At 45.8% G+C, this 13,382-nt stretch overlaps 1 protein-coding gene across 16 annotated transcripts in view; it reads left to right on the top strand.

Moving 5' to 3' along the window:
* Anks1b (ankyrin repeat and sterile alpha motif domain containing 1B) overlaps positions 1–13,382 on the top strand; it is a 1,165,946-nt gene that overhangs the window by 1,010,600 nt on the left and 141,964 nt on the right. Inside the window, exon 1 of one of the 16 annotated variants that reach the window (XM_087557136.1) lies at positions 8,805–8,893. The exons of 12 other annotated variants lie outside the window; for them this stretch is intronic. The gene's annotated coding sequence lies outside the window, so the exon portion shown is untranslated. Of the gene's footprint in view, positions 1–8,804; positions 8,894–9,172; positions 9,407–9,453; positions 9,809–13,382 lie in introns of those variants that run through there. 3 more of the 16 variants (XM_087557133.1, XM_087557134.1, XM_087557135.1) reach the window with 3 other exon arrangements.

Consider the following 13,382-nt stretch of genomic DNA (forward strand, 5'->3'; position numbering starts at 1 on the left):
CCATTCTTACGCCATGAGGCTCATATCTAGGGTTCATTTGAATGTATCCTTCTGCTCTTGCCCCTGTTCCCCCACCCATCACTCATAGGCACTTCTATTTACATGAATTCATCTTCACACCCCTTTATACCATCTCCATAACCTGTGCTTCAGCCCCTTATAGTCCCTCAAAAGCTGACCATGGAGAGTGGATATCTGACCCACTGCCAAGAGAGAGGTCTCCATCAGTCACCAATTTCATTCAGGGAGGGTGAGAATAGGGATTCTTCTGGAACTCCTGAGAAAGAGGAGGGCTCTTTCTGCTGCACCCTCTGCACTGGTGAGCTGGCGTCGCCCCTGGTTGTTGAGGGCCATTTACAGAGAGGTCTCTGCCCAGGCATAAAGTGGGTACAGAGTTGAGGAAAGATTTTCGCAATGTCTTCCAAATTAGTATTTTTATATTAAGGTGGTTTTGAGAGCAGATGGGATAATTTTGTACTTGTTACTATAACACGGGACATAGCATCGGATGTGGCATGGAATTACTGGTAACTTCAGTAAAGAAATGTGCACCTAGCATGCAAATTTGTCGCGGCGAAAGTACAAACATCCTAATAGATTTCTTCCACTGGCAATGGGGTCTCTGTTGTTGGAAGGATCCAAGCTTTGGTTGTATACCTTGTCAAAAACCAAGAAGCCTCACTGCTGACCACAAAAGATCATCATAATTATATTTAAGTATTTTCTTCTGAGTCGGTCAGGACACTTGCAATACAAGAAACCTTAGTCAGAGTGGCCCAAGCAAGGTGAGAGACGACATATAAGCTCACGTAAGAGCTGGAAGCCTGGAGGTTTTAAGCATCAGCATAATATATCCTGAGCCTCAAACACTATGACTGGAATCCCTTGGTCTCCTGGTTCATCTTGCATGGGGGTGGGGCACATACACACAGACACCCAGGTCCATGGTGGATGCCTTCCTCTGTGGCACTCTCTGTATTATATTTTGAGAGAGGGTTTCTAACTGAGCCTGGACCTCATTGATGCAGCTACACAGGCAAACCAGCTGGACTTCCCCCACCAAGGACTCTTCCTCTGCCTCTGCAGTGCTGGGATCTCAGCACATGTTGCTGCCCCTGATTCTAGAGATCTGAATTCAAGTTCTCACGCTTGCTTGGCCAAGAACTTCACTAACTGAAGTCTTTCCAGTACCACCCCCCTCTTTTGTCTGTTTGTCTCAGAGTCGGAATTTGTGGCTCTCCTTCCTTGGCCTCCGGTTCTAGAATCATGGGCATGCACAACCACACCTAGTCTCTCATCCTGCAGTTTGGTTTTCTGGACTCTGCACTAGCTTCACTCATAAGACGACATTCTCCAGGACACTGCCCTCAACAACACCCTGGCAATGCCGTGTCCATCAACTCAGAAAATCCAGTGGAAAGAGGGCTCCTTTTTCTCAATAGCCCCAAGAGAATCTCTGTCCTGACTCTCCCCAAGTGAACCACCATAGATAAACAATGGAACCCTCCCACACCCAGCAGTGGATCAGAGATCCATTCCTCGATCATATCTATTACTTACATTTATTTTGTAACTCTTCTTTCCTTTGTCCCTCTAACATATTTCAACATACTTAATGCGTGCCACTAGATTAATTGAAGTGTCATATATAATAACAGACAAATATTGAAACTGTTTTATCTCCTACCAAATCCCACTGGAGGGGGAGAGGGGGTGGAATCTTGTTCTTTCTCTGTGGTACAAAGGGTTTCCAAGGTGTATGTGACCCTTCTCATTTGTCCAGCCAGTGAGCATGGGCAAAGGTGCTGGGGGTAAGCTTGGCTGTTTGGTTCTGGTGATAGAGTAGGGTGGGTTTGTGAAGGCTTGTGAACTAATTCTCTGGATGGGTAACTGCTGATCTGTAGGCATGGTGCAGAGTGTCACATAGATGCACTTCTCTCCTTCTTTTTTTTTTTTTTTTTTGGTTCTTTTTTTCGGAGCTGGGGACCGAACCCAGGGCCTTGCGCTTCCTAGGTAAGCGCTCTACCACTGAGCTAAATCCCCAGCCTCCACTTCTCTCCTTCTTAAGAAACATCCTTAAAGAGCAGTCACCCTTATTTTAGAGATGCAGAGACCAAGGAATGCCTCAAGATTAAGTCATTGCTCGAGGTTCCCAGCAGGGAGGCAATCGAACCAGACTGGAATGCAGTACAGAGACTGAGGGTCTTTCCCACATCATGTGCCATCCGTAGGAATTCCCTACATGAGATATCCGGTATGCCTTGGACTGTGTCTTCCTACCTACCGCAAAGCAGGCAATGTTGTCTGACCCATGTAACAAGGAATATCCTTGTGATTAGGGTGTGTGGTTCCTTAGTGAAAGAGTTTACCTGAAGCTTGGTCTCACTGCTAGCCTTGGAAGTAACTGTGTCTACTGTGCATGGGCGGCTGCTTTCTTTGTTAAAGGTGTTAAAGAGATGGTGTATTTACCACCTGTGTTTCGCAGCAGAAGCTAAGTCCCAGGGGTTGATTGTAAGCAACCGCTGGAAGCAGAGGGCTTAGTTATGGCTCAGCGGAGCTGCATGTGGTTCTGGCCCTGGATGTAGTTAACATGAAAAAAAAAAAGTCCCTAGGTCTTAATCCAGGAGACTGGGGCAGAACATTTCCAGCAGATGGGCCTCAGTGTCTATATTCATTCCCCCTGGATTCCAAGCCTGCTTGCCTTCAGGAAAAAGTGTAAGTCCCGTCTGCTCACTGTGGCTTGTTTCAGCTCGGTAGTGAGATCTGTAAATATATCGCAGTTAATAGGCAGGTCTGTGAGTTGTTTTTAAATTGCCATCTAAACAAAGGGATTGTTGCCACAGTGAAGGAGCATGATAGAGCAATAAAGGTAACAACATCTACGCATGCAGGAGTCAGTCCCCGCCTTACTCGTCTCATTACACACAAACAAACCTTGCTTTTAAGGAAGCACAGCGGTCCTTCCGGGGTGGACCCGCATCACTAAGGACCATTCAGGGCGGTTGAGCACCAAAGCCTTCCCCAGGGCCCGATTCTCCTGAACATCTTCGTTCTGTTGCTTCCTGGTTGCAATCTCCACCCCACCCCACCCCTTTTCTCTTTGAGTTTCTTTCTTCTCTTATTCCTCTCCCATGTCCTCTGTCAAAGCATAACGAAACCCTGCTTTTTCCTACATATACCAGGAGATAAAACTACACAGTGCAAAGATTCTAAATCCATATTGATTGCATGATTATCCCCGCAATATCTGTCTCCTGAAAACATATCCACGTTGTTGAAAAAAAATTATGGGTGGGATTTCTCACAACTTTTCTAATCTACTGAGATTTTTTTTTTTTAAACCGGGCTTAGAAAGATGGACGGCGTGGTCGCTGTGCAGAGTCCTGACCTCAAACATTTGTCCCTTGCTCCATAGAACAGGCCGCTGTGGCTGAAGGTAATTGACTCCCAAGCTGTCCAACTACCAGAATCAGCTGTTAGTAGATTTATATCTCTCTTCTGAGCTCTGGGTTTCTAGCGTCTTATTTCCTCCTTATTTCCAGTTGGATAGCAACTAGACTCATCATGCCCTAAGTTTTCTTCCACTTGTTCAGTAAATTTCTCCGTGCCCATTTATCAAAAGACCTGTACATAATAAATACGAAACCACATAAGCAAGGCACAACACCCCGCACATTCTTACAAGGAGATTTATAACTAAAATCCTGGTTTTTAAATGATGAATGCAGTATTAAAGGGCAAAATCCTACTATGTCAGCAAGAAAGCACTTCCTAGGCCAATGTAGAAGAAGGAAAGAAATGTAAAATTATTCCTCAAGAAAGTCGAAATTCATAAGGATAAATTGTACCTGTTCCACAAGTTCAGAGCCTCTTTCTGATTTACCTCCTATCACTGAACGGCCACCACATCATTTGAACCATAGGCATGAATAAATGAGTAATTAATCACTATCTTTGCAAAATCACTAACAGGAATCCTGGGATGGCTGTCTGTGCTTCGTGCACACAAATGCACATGCAGGCACACACATCATTAAAAACAGACATTTGTGAGACTGACTCTAGTTCAAGGTCAAAAGGTGTAATCTTTCTCTTGACGTCCTCACTTTTTAATCCTATACCTGGATGATGTTGGTTTATTTGTTGGATGCATTTCCAGGCTTAGTTTTGCAAACTTTGCATTATAATTCTGAAGGACAGATGAGGTTCTGAATATATACGTTTGTGCCGTGCGTGTTTTTCAATGATATTCTGGAAGCGTTCCCCCCTTACTTAAAAATACTCAAAACAAATGACAAGAATCTAAGATGCAAACATATAAAGCACAAGGACAGGCTAACATTGAGCTACAAAATATTTGTACTTATATGCAGGTATATCTTTGTATAAGACCTCAAAGCCATTCTCTTGGGTATATAATACCAGCTGATTGAAGACTGGGTCATGCATGAGTCTGTGTAGTCTCCCAGAATTCCATATTTGATTCATGAAAACCAATCCTCCCTTTTCAGGGAGTAAACTGACAGGGTGTGCTGGGAGAGGAGTGCCTGCCTCTCTGTTCATTACCTTCCTCCCCCACAAAGCTCACACTGCACTTACACAATTCCCCCGCATAGCTCCAGATGGTATCATCAACCCCACTGGTACTTTTTCCATGTTATGGAAATTTTGCTAAAACCTTAAATCCATTTCTTATTGGCCCAACTGTCCTGGACACTGATACAGAAATATCCCTATGCCATTCAAAGCTCTTTTTAAAGCATTTATTCATGTTTATTGGTGTTTTGCCACCATGCAGGTCTATGCAGCACATGCATACAGTGCCTGCAGAGGTTAAGGGGGGGACATCAGATCCCCTGGCACTGGAATTATAGATGGTTGTGAGCCACAGTGTGGGCGCTGGGAATTGAACCTAGGTCCTCTGCAAAATCAGTCAGTGCTCTTAACCACTGAGCCATCTCTCCAGATCCTCAGATATCTTTTAAAAGAAAAAAATCAAAGAACAATCTCAGTACTGTGAGAGACACTTAGTAAAAATTTTTAAAAAAGAATTAATGTAGCTAATTTTTTCCAGTTCCTCTTTTATTGCAGATACTCTTGTTGTTGTTTTACTATTTGTGGTGCCTCGATGAGGGTCCATCAGAGAGGAATACAGTGGGGTATTATTCTAAGAGACGTACTGCGAAGGATCAGCTTATATGAAGGGGGCTCACCAGCTAAGTCTGAAGTCTAGAACAGGGAGCAGTTAGGAAGGGTACTGAACTCTTGGGAACAGGTTCCAATAGCTACATTTCTTCTCTGGCGAATCTCCATCTCTGCCTTTAGAGTTCCAGTTGAGTCAGAATCCGAGATGGCCTCCTTAAAGTCAACAGGCTTTTAGTCATGTCTGTGAAACACATCTGCAACCGCTATGCTAGTGTTTAAATAACTGGGGATTTTCAGCCAGCCAAGTTACCACCCCAAAAAAAACATCGCACATAACTACTTCCCTTTCCTCATAGCTACCACTCTGTGAGGTAGCCTCCACTATTGACCCGTTCATCTTACAAACTGGAATGGCAAGGCTCAGAAAAGTTAGTTAGAGTACGTAAGATCACAGAGCGCTTCAGTGGAATACCCATAGCTTGAATCCACACATCCAGTTCCACATTTTGGAGCCAAACTGTGCAGTATGCTACCACCAAACCAGTAAGGCATTGGACATTGTTCCTCTACAGGTCTATAAAGGCACCTCAGATCAATGTTTTACACGTTTCTTGGGAAAGTTATCACTATCTCTGGAACCATCTATTTGTTCCTCTGGGTACCTTTTCAGCACAAGGAAAAGAATTTAGGAAGTTAATATCTCTAATGTTAGTCTGTCAGATAGAATATGACTGTTCTTAAATAATCAATTTAGGTTGAGAAGGTTATGCTGATGACCTGTATTGAAGCAACTACTCTGTTTTTTTCTCTGATACTCATAGGCTGAGTTTTGGTATCATGAGGGTAATTTTTTTTTCTTTCTAGATTGTATCATTTTGCAAGGAACACCAAATGCCTAGAATATTTTAAAAGTAATAAATATGAGGTTTTATAGTCTCCAAATTTCAAATGACATAAAGGAGAACTTGAATGACGTTTTGGCAGGGGAGGGGAGGAAATGACAGAAGGAATTCTGACACTGAGTTTCCTGGATTGTCATAAAACCATGACAAGTATCCAGGACAAGTGGCAAGGACCCGTGGTTTTGTTATGCCTCCAGTAAGGATAGTCCTTAGTCAAGAGACTTAGCCTCTCTGGGCATTGAGACCTAGGTCTCATATCTTGAAGCTTTTCTGGAATATTAAAAAAATCTAAAATTTCAATGAGTAGGATCTATTTGAGTTTAGAGCAAACTGTCTCTTTCTGTAAATTATTTAGTATTTCTCCTCAAGTAGTGGGGGATTGTGCTGATATTTATACATATAATTTTTCATTTTATGTGTCGGAATGTTTTGCCTCGTATGTCTATACATATGTGTACCACATGAGTGCCTGGTGCTTGGAGAGGTCAGAGGCCAGAAAGGGGCATCAAATCCCCTGGAACTGGAGTTACAGGCAGCTGTAAGGCACCATGCGAGTGCTGGGAACCAAATCTCGGTCCTCTGCAAGAGCAGCAAGTTCTGTCAACTGCTGAACCATCTCTAGCCAGCACCACCCCCATACCTTTATACTTTAGTGTGCATACCTGGGGGTTCTTACCAGCTCCCGTGAGTATCATGCTGAAGTTAATTCACAGACATCTAGTGTTCACGGCGTGAATTTGCTAGTCCTACTGAATAGACTTGGAAAATGACCACCATGGACAGCGACTTTCCCATCTGGCTGCCTTTCAGGGTTGTTTCCACCTGCTGGCACAAAGGCTGACAGGGAATTAAGTTTCCATTCATTCTCCAGAGGTGGTGCAGTCATAAAATGACCTAGAGGTCTCAAATGTTTCCAGAGTGCAGAGCACTCAATTCGGGGTGGGGAAAAAACAATAGTTCATGTCCCACCTAAATAGCCTGCAGTTCATTCCTAGCAGATGGTATCTCTAGATTGCCCTATATTGGGAACCTGAAAATAATACCCACAAGAGAGCCATACTCTGGCAAATAGTATTCCTCAGTCATTTTCATGTCTGCAAAACCAAGAAGACATATTTACCTCAGCACACAGGTAGCTGAGCTCCCGAAAGGAAAAAACTGAGGAAATGACCTACCTTCAAAACCACTGAAAGCTTCCTAATCTCAAAAGACCATATCCAAAACATGCCCCACCTCTTCCCTCCCCTCCTCCCTAAATTTTGGCACCGTTCATTAGAATACAGAGAGCATGCACTCTGATTCCTCCTTTACCCGTGTAAGATGTAAAAACAGAAGCTTCGGGATGTCAATGCAGCTCTGCTACACAGGGCTTGCCTTGCATGTATATATATATGGGCCTGTCTTTACTCCCCAGCTCTGGGGGGTTTCTGGAACTTTCTTTCCCAATGTAAATGGGAATATGAATCTGAATTTCATATGATTAAATGTCCCTAGTTCACAAGCCTGGCAGGCCCAGCTTTCTGTCCGGGACCTGTGTCTTGCTAATGGAAGAGCGCTGGGAACTGTGAAATCCCACAGAAGCAGGCAGTGACACAGTAGCAGACAACAAGAAACAGTGTTTCTTGTTGCTGTTGAAGGAACTGGTTACACCGCCCCTTTGAGATCCTTTGCTTTCATCTGCAAAGTGAGGAATGACAAGACTTAGTCACGGGGTTGTGAGGATATGCGGAGAGAATGCACTGATCCCTGGGAAATTGTAGGTGCTCACTAAACTCTACCTCTTACAAGAAAAGCAAGACATTTTGCTTCAGTCTTTTGAGTTTTTGCAGATGACCTGTTTGTTTGCCTGGGCAAACAAAGCAATAAATGCACACCGAGAAGGGAAAAAGAAAGTGGATTGCCCTGCACAAATACAGTTAGGGATTTATCATGTTAGCTATTTCCTTAAATATTTTGTTACAATCTTTACACAGACCCTGAGGTGCTGTTTCTTTTGCTGTCAGACCTCAGCTATTCTCCGTGAGACTCTGTGGCTCCCACAGGAGCCTAAACGGGCAACTTAACACTTGCAGATGCAACGTCGAAGAACCCAAGGACCAAGATGTGTGGGTTGACAGATGTGCTGTTCACAGAACTGTTGTGGCATTGTGCAGGCCAAGACAAATGTTTTCTGTTTATTTGTGTTAGGGAAAACATACTGGGATTTTCAAAATGCAAAGTCTTGTTTCAGATCGGTTACAGGAGCACTTTCTTTAACTGGCATGATTTTGAAAAGAAGCCTTGACCAGAGTAAAAATTTCTATAAATGTTCGTAGTAGTTACCAACTATTACTTGTGGAAACGGAGGGGGGCGGATTATTTGAGCCTTATCAAATCTTAAGTCTACTGAGCCAAGGTTAGGCCTGTGAACGCCCCAGGAACACAGGGTGGCCGGTATCCACACAAGTTGAGTTTTACACTGCGGGTGGCTTCTGCGGTGCAAACACAATGCAGCTTGGTCAGTGGGAGGAAACCCTGGAGTGGCCTGGAGTGAAGCAGAACCCGCCTTCGCCCCCTGCGGTCCACTACCACCTCATCCCCAGGGCAGTGACAGTCAGTAGTGACCGTGGCTCTTGCCACTCCTGCTGCCGCCACCTAGCTGGTCACCTGGGCGCCAGTGGAGCTGCCGCCCCAGCGGTGTCTCCAAGCGCGAGGAGGGGGCGGCGGAGGCGCGAGATATCCATAGTAACCGAGGATGCTAGGGGCGCGGAGCGCGGGCGAGCGGGAGCACAGAGCCCCCGCGCGCGCCAGCCGGCCCAGCTAGGCACCCCGCGGCCCGGCGCCCCGCACTCGGCTGGACCGCTACGGTAAGCCCCGGGCGGCCCCGGCACGGACACCTCCTACTGCCCACGCCCTCCGTGGCCGCAGAACAATGGAGAGCGCCGCCCGCTGCCCGGAGACGCCGCCGGGGGGCGGACGGGGTAGTGGGGGGAGGCGCTGCCGCCCGCGCTACTGGCGCGCGCTGCGAGGAACCGGAGAGCCAGCGAGGGCGCGCGGGGTGGGGGGGGGCAGATGCGGGGGCACGCGGCGTGGAGGGGGCGGGTTGGGGGGGAGCGCACCGGTCCGGGAGCTTGCGGGGATCTGGCGCCTCTCCCACCACCCTGGCCGGCGCGCTCCCTCCGCTCCCTCCTCTCCCTTGCTTGCTCACGTTCACTGGAGGGGGGTCCGCGGGGAGGAGGGGAAGATGCTCAGAGGCGACGGCTAAGGGGCGGCAAGAGGCGTGAGCTGCACGTCCACGTCCTCCGGGCGGGAGCCCAGCAGCCCTCGCGGATCCCGGATCCCGGCCAGCCCACAGCCGTCGCTGGTGTCGCGCGGCTAGGGTGAGTGGCGCGCGCGGCGGGCGGGCAGGCGGCGCGGGCGAGTGAACGAGCGAGCGAGCCAGAGAGCGAGGTTCGGTTTCTTCCCTCCCCCGTGCGTTGCCCCCGCTGGCGAAGATGCGGCTCTGAGAAGTGCGGCTGCAGCCCGGGCAGAAGCCGAGGGAGTCCGGCAGGAAAGCCGCGAACCGCTGCGGAGACGGTTTGCGGGGCGTTTGTGGCAGCCTTGGCTAGAGGTCTCTACTGTGTGGGGTTTCTTTTTTCTTTTTTCTTTTTTTCTCTTTTCTTTTTGTAACCCGTTTTGGTTGTAGGTTGTTTGTTTGTTTGTTTTCCCCTGTCACCTCCCGGAGCCGGGCTCATTCTCCATTTCCTTTTCCTCAACCTCGGGGTTCTGAGGAGTTTGAAAAGGTAAAGTGCCGATGTCTTTCCTAATGGTTTGACTTTCACGAGCCTGTCTTTTACAAAGGTCATTTGTCTTCGTTATTTAAAAACAAAACAACAACAAAAAACAACCAAATAACAACAACAAGAATAAGAAAAAAGAAAAAAACATGCGATTGTCAGGGGTGTTTTGAATCTTCTAGGCTCAGTAGCAGGAAAAGCAGCCGGCAGGGTCGGCAGTGAGCTTTCTCCGCGTGTGAGTGAGTGAGTGAGTGTGTGTGTGTGTGTGTGTGTGTGTGTGTGTGTGTGTGTGTGTGTGTAGACGTTGGTCAGTCAGAGAGGGAGGTGGGTATGGACCCTCCAAGCTACGCCTTGGAGAGCAGCGACAGAGCAGCAGAGACTGCAGTTCAATGCTTTCAGGAAGGTCGGGTCAGCGTTTCCATTAAAACCCGAAATTCTGTGCTTGTAACTTGCAGGGCATCTTACTCTGGGCTGAAACTTGCCAAAGCCAGTCAAGAGCTTGTTTTTATAAGAAAGCTGGCACTGCCACTTATTTACCTACTCATTTATTTCCCCCAAGAAAACCAGCCGTTTATCAACACTGGGTCCCTAAAACAAACGGGAAAGCTGCGTTTACAGCGCCGGGCCAGGAAGGCTGGATCACTGCAGTCGGTTTTTTTTCTTCCCGAACACCACCGAGACGTTAGTTTGAGAACGAAAATTCCTGCATGTGTGCACAGAGCTGAAGGCATATGAACTTCAGGGTCCTTAACTATTCTTGAACACTTAACAGTATTCCGATACTGGCTGTATGGAAAATTGCTTCTGGGAAGGCAGACTATAGGACGTAGTAATGATACGGCAGCCTGGAGAACTGGAGTCCCAGATAAACGCATCTAAATGTTGGCATGAGTTGCCAAAGGACCCATGCTCTTCTCTCTAGGAGTCTTTAATTAAGGTAGGTTTTCCCCTTGAAGTTCCCAGACTAATGGGAGAGGGAAGTGATTGGGAAAACCCCAGCGTTTCCATCTAAAGCTTGTTCTTAGTATTCTGCAGATGAGATTGTGCGATGAAATACCAGTAGTGTCTGGGTTATTTGAGTCCGTAGTGTTGACGGCTCTGTGACAAAATTGGGCTGCAGTGACTAGTGCTGGCGTTAAGCCACGGCAAAGGGCTTTCTTCTGAAGTGTTCGGTTCTGTCTGTCTTGTCAGTCCTGGTCCTGAGAACTGCTTGGTGTGGATCTGATGGCAGGGATCCTCTTGGGCTGAGATGTGGGGGGCGAAAGGAGTAAGACTTATAAGTGAAATTAAAACAGATGCATGCTAACTAGTGGTCTGGGCAATGCTTAAGACAAATGAACAAACACAAGCCCTACTTCACAATGCAGGGGGAAACACAATGTGTGTGGGGGGAGGGGGAAGTGTAGATCCATCAGATCACTGTTGGAAGATGGGAACCTTGCCCTGCACCTGCTGATTGCCAAACCTAATTTTACTGCGTTGCTTTTCTTTGCCTGGTGGACCTCTGTGCTTTTAGTAGAAGCAATACCTTTCCCCTCCTTTATTTGCAACAAGGACAATAGATTGACTTATTGAAAACATTGCCACATATTGCTGCAGTCCCCAGTGGAGACCAGAGAGTAGAGCCACTTGCCTCTGTTTGCAGATAAAATTGACATTAAGACGGTTTAAAAATACCCATCCAGTAAGGCACAATATTGAGTAACATTCTTCCCCCCAAGACTATGAGTGTACTCATTGGTCAGCAATCTAAAATAATCACTCAACGGTTGGTGATTAACAGTCTGGAAGCTTGGGTGTTTAACCAAATTCATACACATTCATCAGTGGTAGTTTGTCGTGTTGCCTTTAATACATTTGATGAGAAAGATTAGAGAACTGATACTATTAAGTTCTCTATGTATCCTGATATAGGATAGCATGCAGACCCGTGCAAGTACACACAGGAGAGACATGTATAATGCCGTTGTCCCACTGTAGATGCTCACAGGTGTTTTTTAGCTTAGGACCAAGCCCTCCCCATTTACTACATACTGAATTTAGAGTCCTGTTCATGTGGAATCATGCTTATCCTTTCTCTCTCTGAAAGCAGACATGGTCTCCAAAGACTTAATTGCAATTCTGTGTTTTGGGCACTTGTACAATCTATGGGAACACCAGGTACAGTTCACTGATGTCCTTGTCTCTGAGCAGAGGCTGGTGTCAACACAGGTAGTAGGAGGATCCACCATGCCAGTCACTGTCCTGGGAGGACTGAACAATTAGCAAAATTAAATAGGAGATCCGCTTGGTGAAAATCACTAGTGATCACGAGTAAAGCATTTGTTCTTCCATAAGTGTTTCCTTTTCCCACACACTGGCTTTTATAGCAGCAAGCGAGGAGTGACACCCACAAGTGCCACTACCAGCCACCAGTCTCGGGGCTTCTGTAGGCCACCAGCAATTAGCGGGCACTCTCACAGAATCTAGGTGTACCGTTGACTACCTGGGTTGTTTGGGGTTTTTTTGTTTGTTTTGTTTGTTTGTTTTTGTTTTTGTTTTGTTTTTAAGTTTTATTTTCTTCCTTCTGTGGGAAGTGTACAATAACAGAGCATAAACGTTTGTTGTTAAATTTAATTGTAGCGTGCTTCAGTAAGTACACTTGGGGGGAGGCGGTCATCACATGCGTGTTGCTTTGAGTGAAAGCTGCAATGTCTTTACTCTTGTGTGAATACCAGGATCCTGTCAAATGGTTGTTTGTCGAAGGACAGTATCGTGGATGGGTTTAATAAATTGCTTGAGAAAGAACTTTCTCATGGATGCTTTCATCCTCCTGCGTAGCTGTCAATAACATCGCTGAGACCTATTTTTATGTGGTTCTAATTTTCATGTAAAAATTAACCTTTGTTATAATTCTCTTGTGAGAGGTAAGCCCCTCCTAATCATCTGGCTTCTGCTTTTCCCTCATGAAATCATGACAGTTTTCTTTCTTTCTTTTTCAGATGTCAAAATATGATTAGGCTGAGTCATGTCTTTTTCTTTTAAAAAAAATTTTTCTATGTCTGATAAATCGCTCAATTTTTATTTTGTATAGGCTTACTGGTGGTTTTCTTCTGTGAGGAATCTCAGAGAGTAGCCAATGAAATTTGAAGCAGAGGAAGCAGAGGTGCATATTTTTGTCTCCCCTGTTATTAAAGATTTTATAGCATTCTTAACAGAATTGTCGTTTTAATGAGTGTTAGAAACACCTCCTTGTTGGAGATTGGAAATCGTGTAACTCAACCAAAGCTCTTGATCCCAGTTGGTGAACTACAAGAACTTGCTCTGAAAATCAGAAACTACACTGGGATTCTCCTAGATACCCAAGTGAGCCAAATTGAGGAATCTCTGAGCTATAAAAAGGATGTTGGAATTATTGGGCTCTCCCAGTACAGTTTGGCCATACTTCTAGATGAATCTCATGCCTTTAACTCCATTAGCATCGGACATGGCTAGGTTTTGTAGCCATTTAAAAACCAAGCCGTTTTATTGGACGTAGAAAATTGTGTTTCGGGAATATTTAAAAGCATATTTCAGTTGGAATGATGTTTCGTAACTGTAT

This window comes from Rattus norvegicus, chromosome 7 (genome assembly GCF_021556685.1).
Source record: "Rattus norvegicus strain SHRSP/BbbUtx chromosome 7, alternate assembly SHRSP_T2T, whole genome shotgun sequence".
Classification (NCBI taxonomy): domain Eukaryota; kingdom Metazoa; phylum Chordata; class Mammalia; order Rodentia; family Muridae; genus Rattus; species Rattus norvegicus.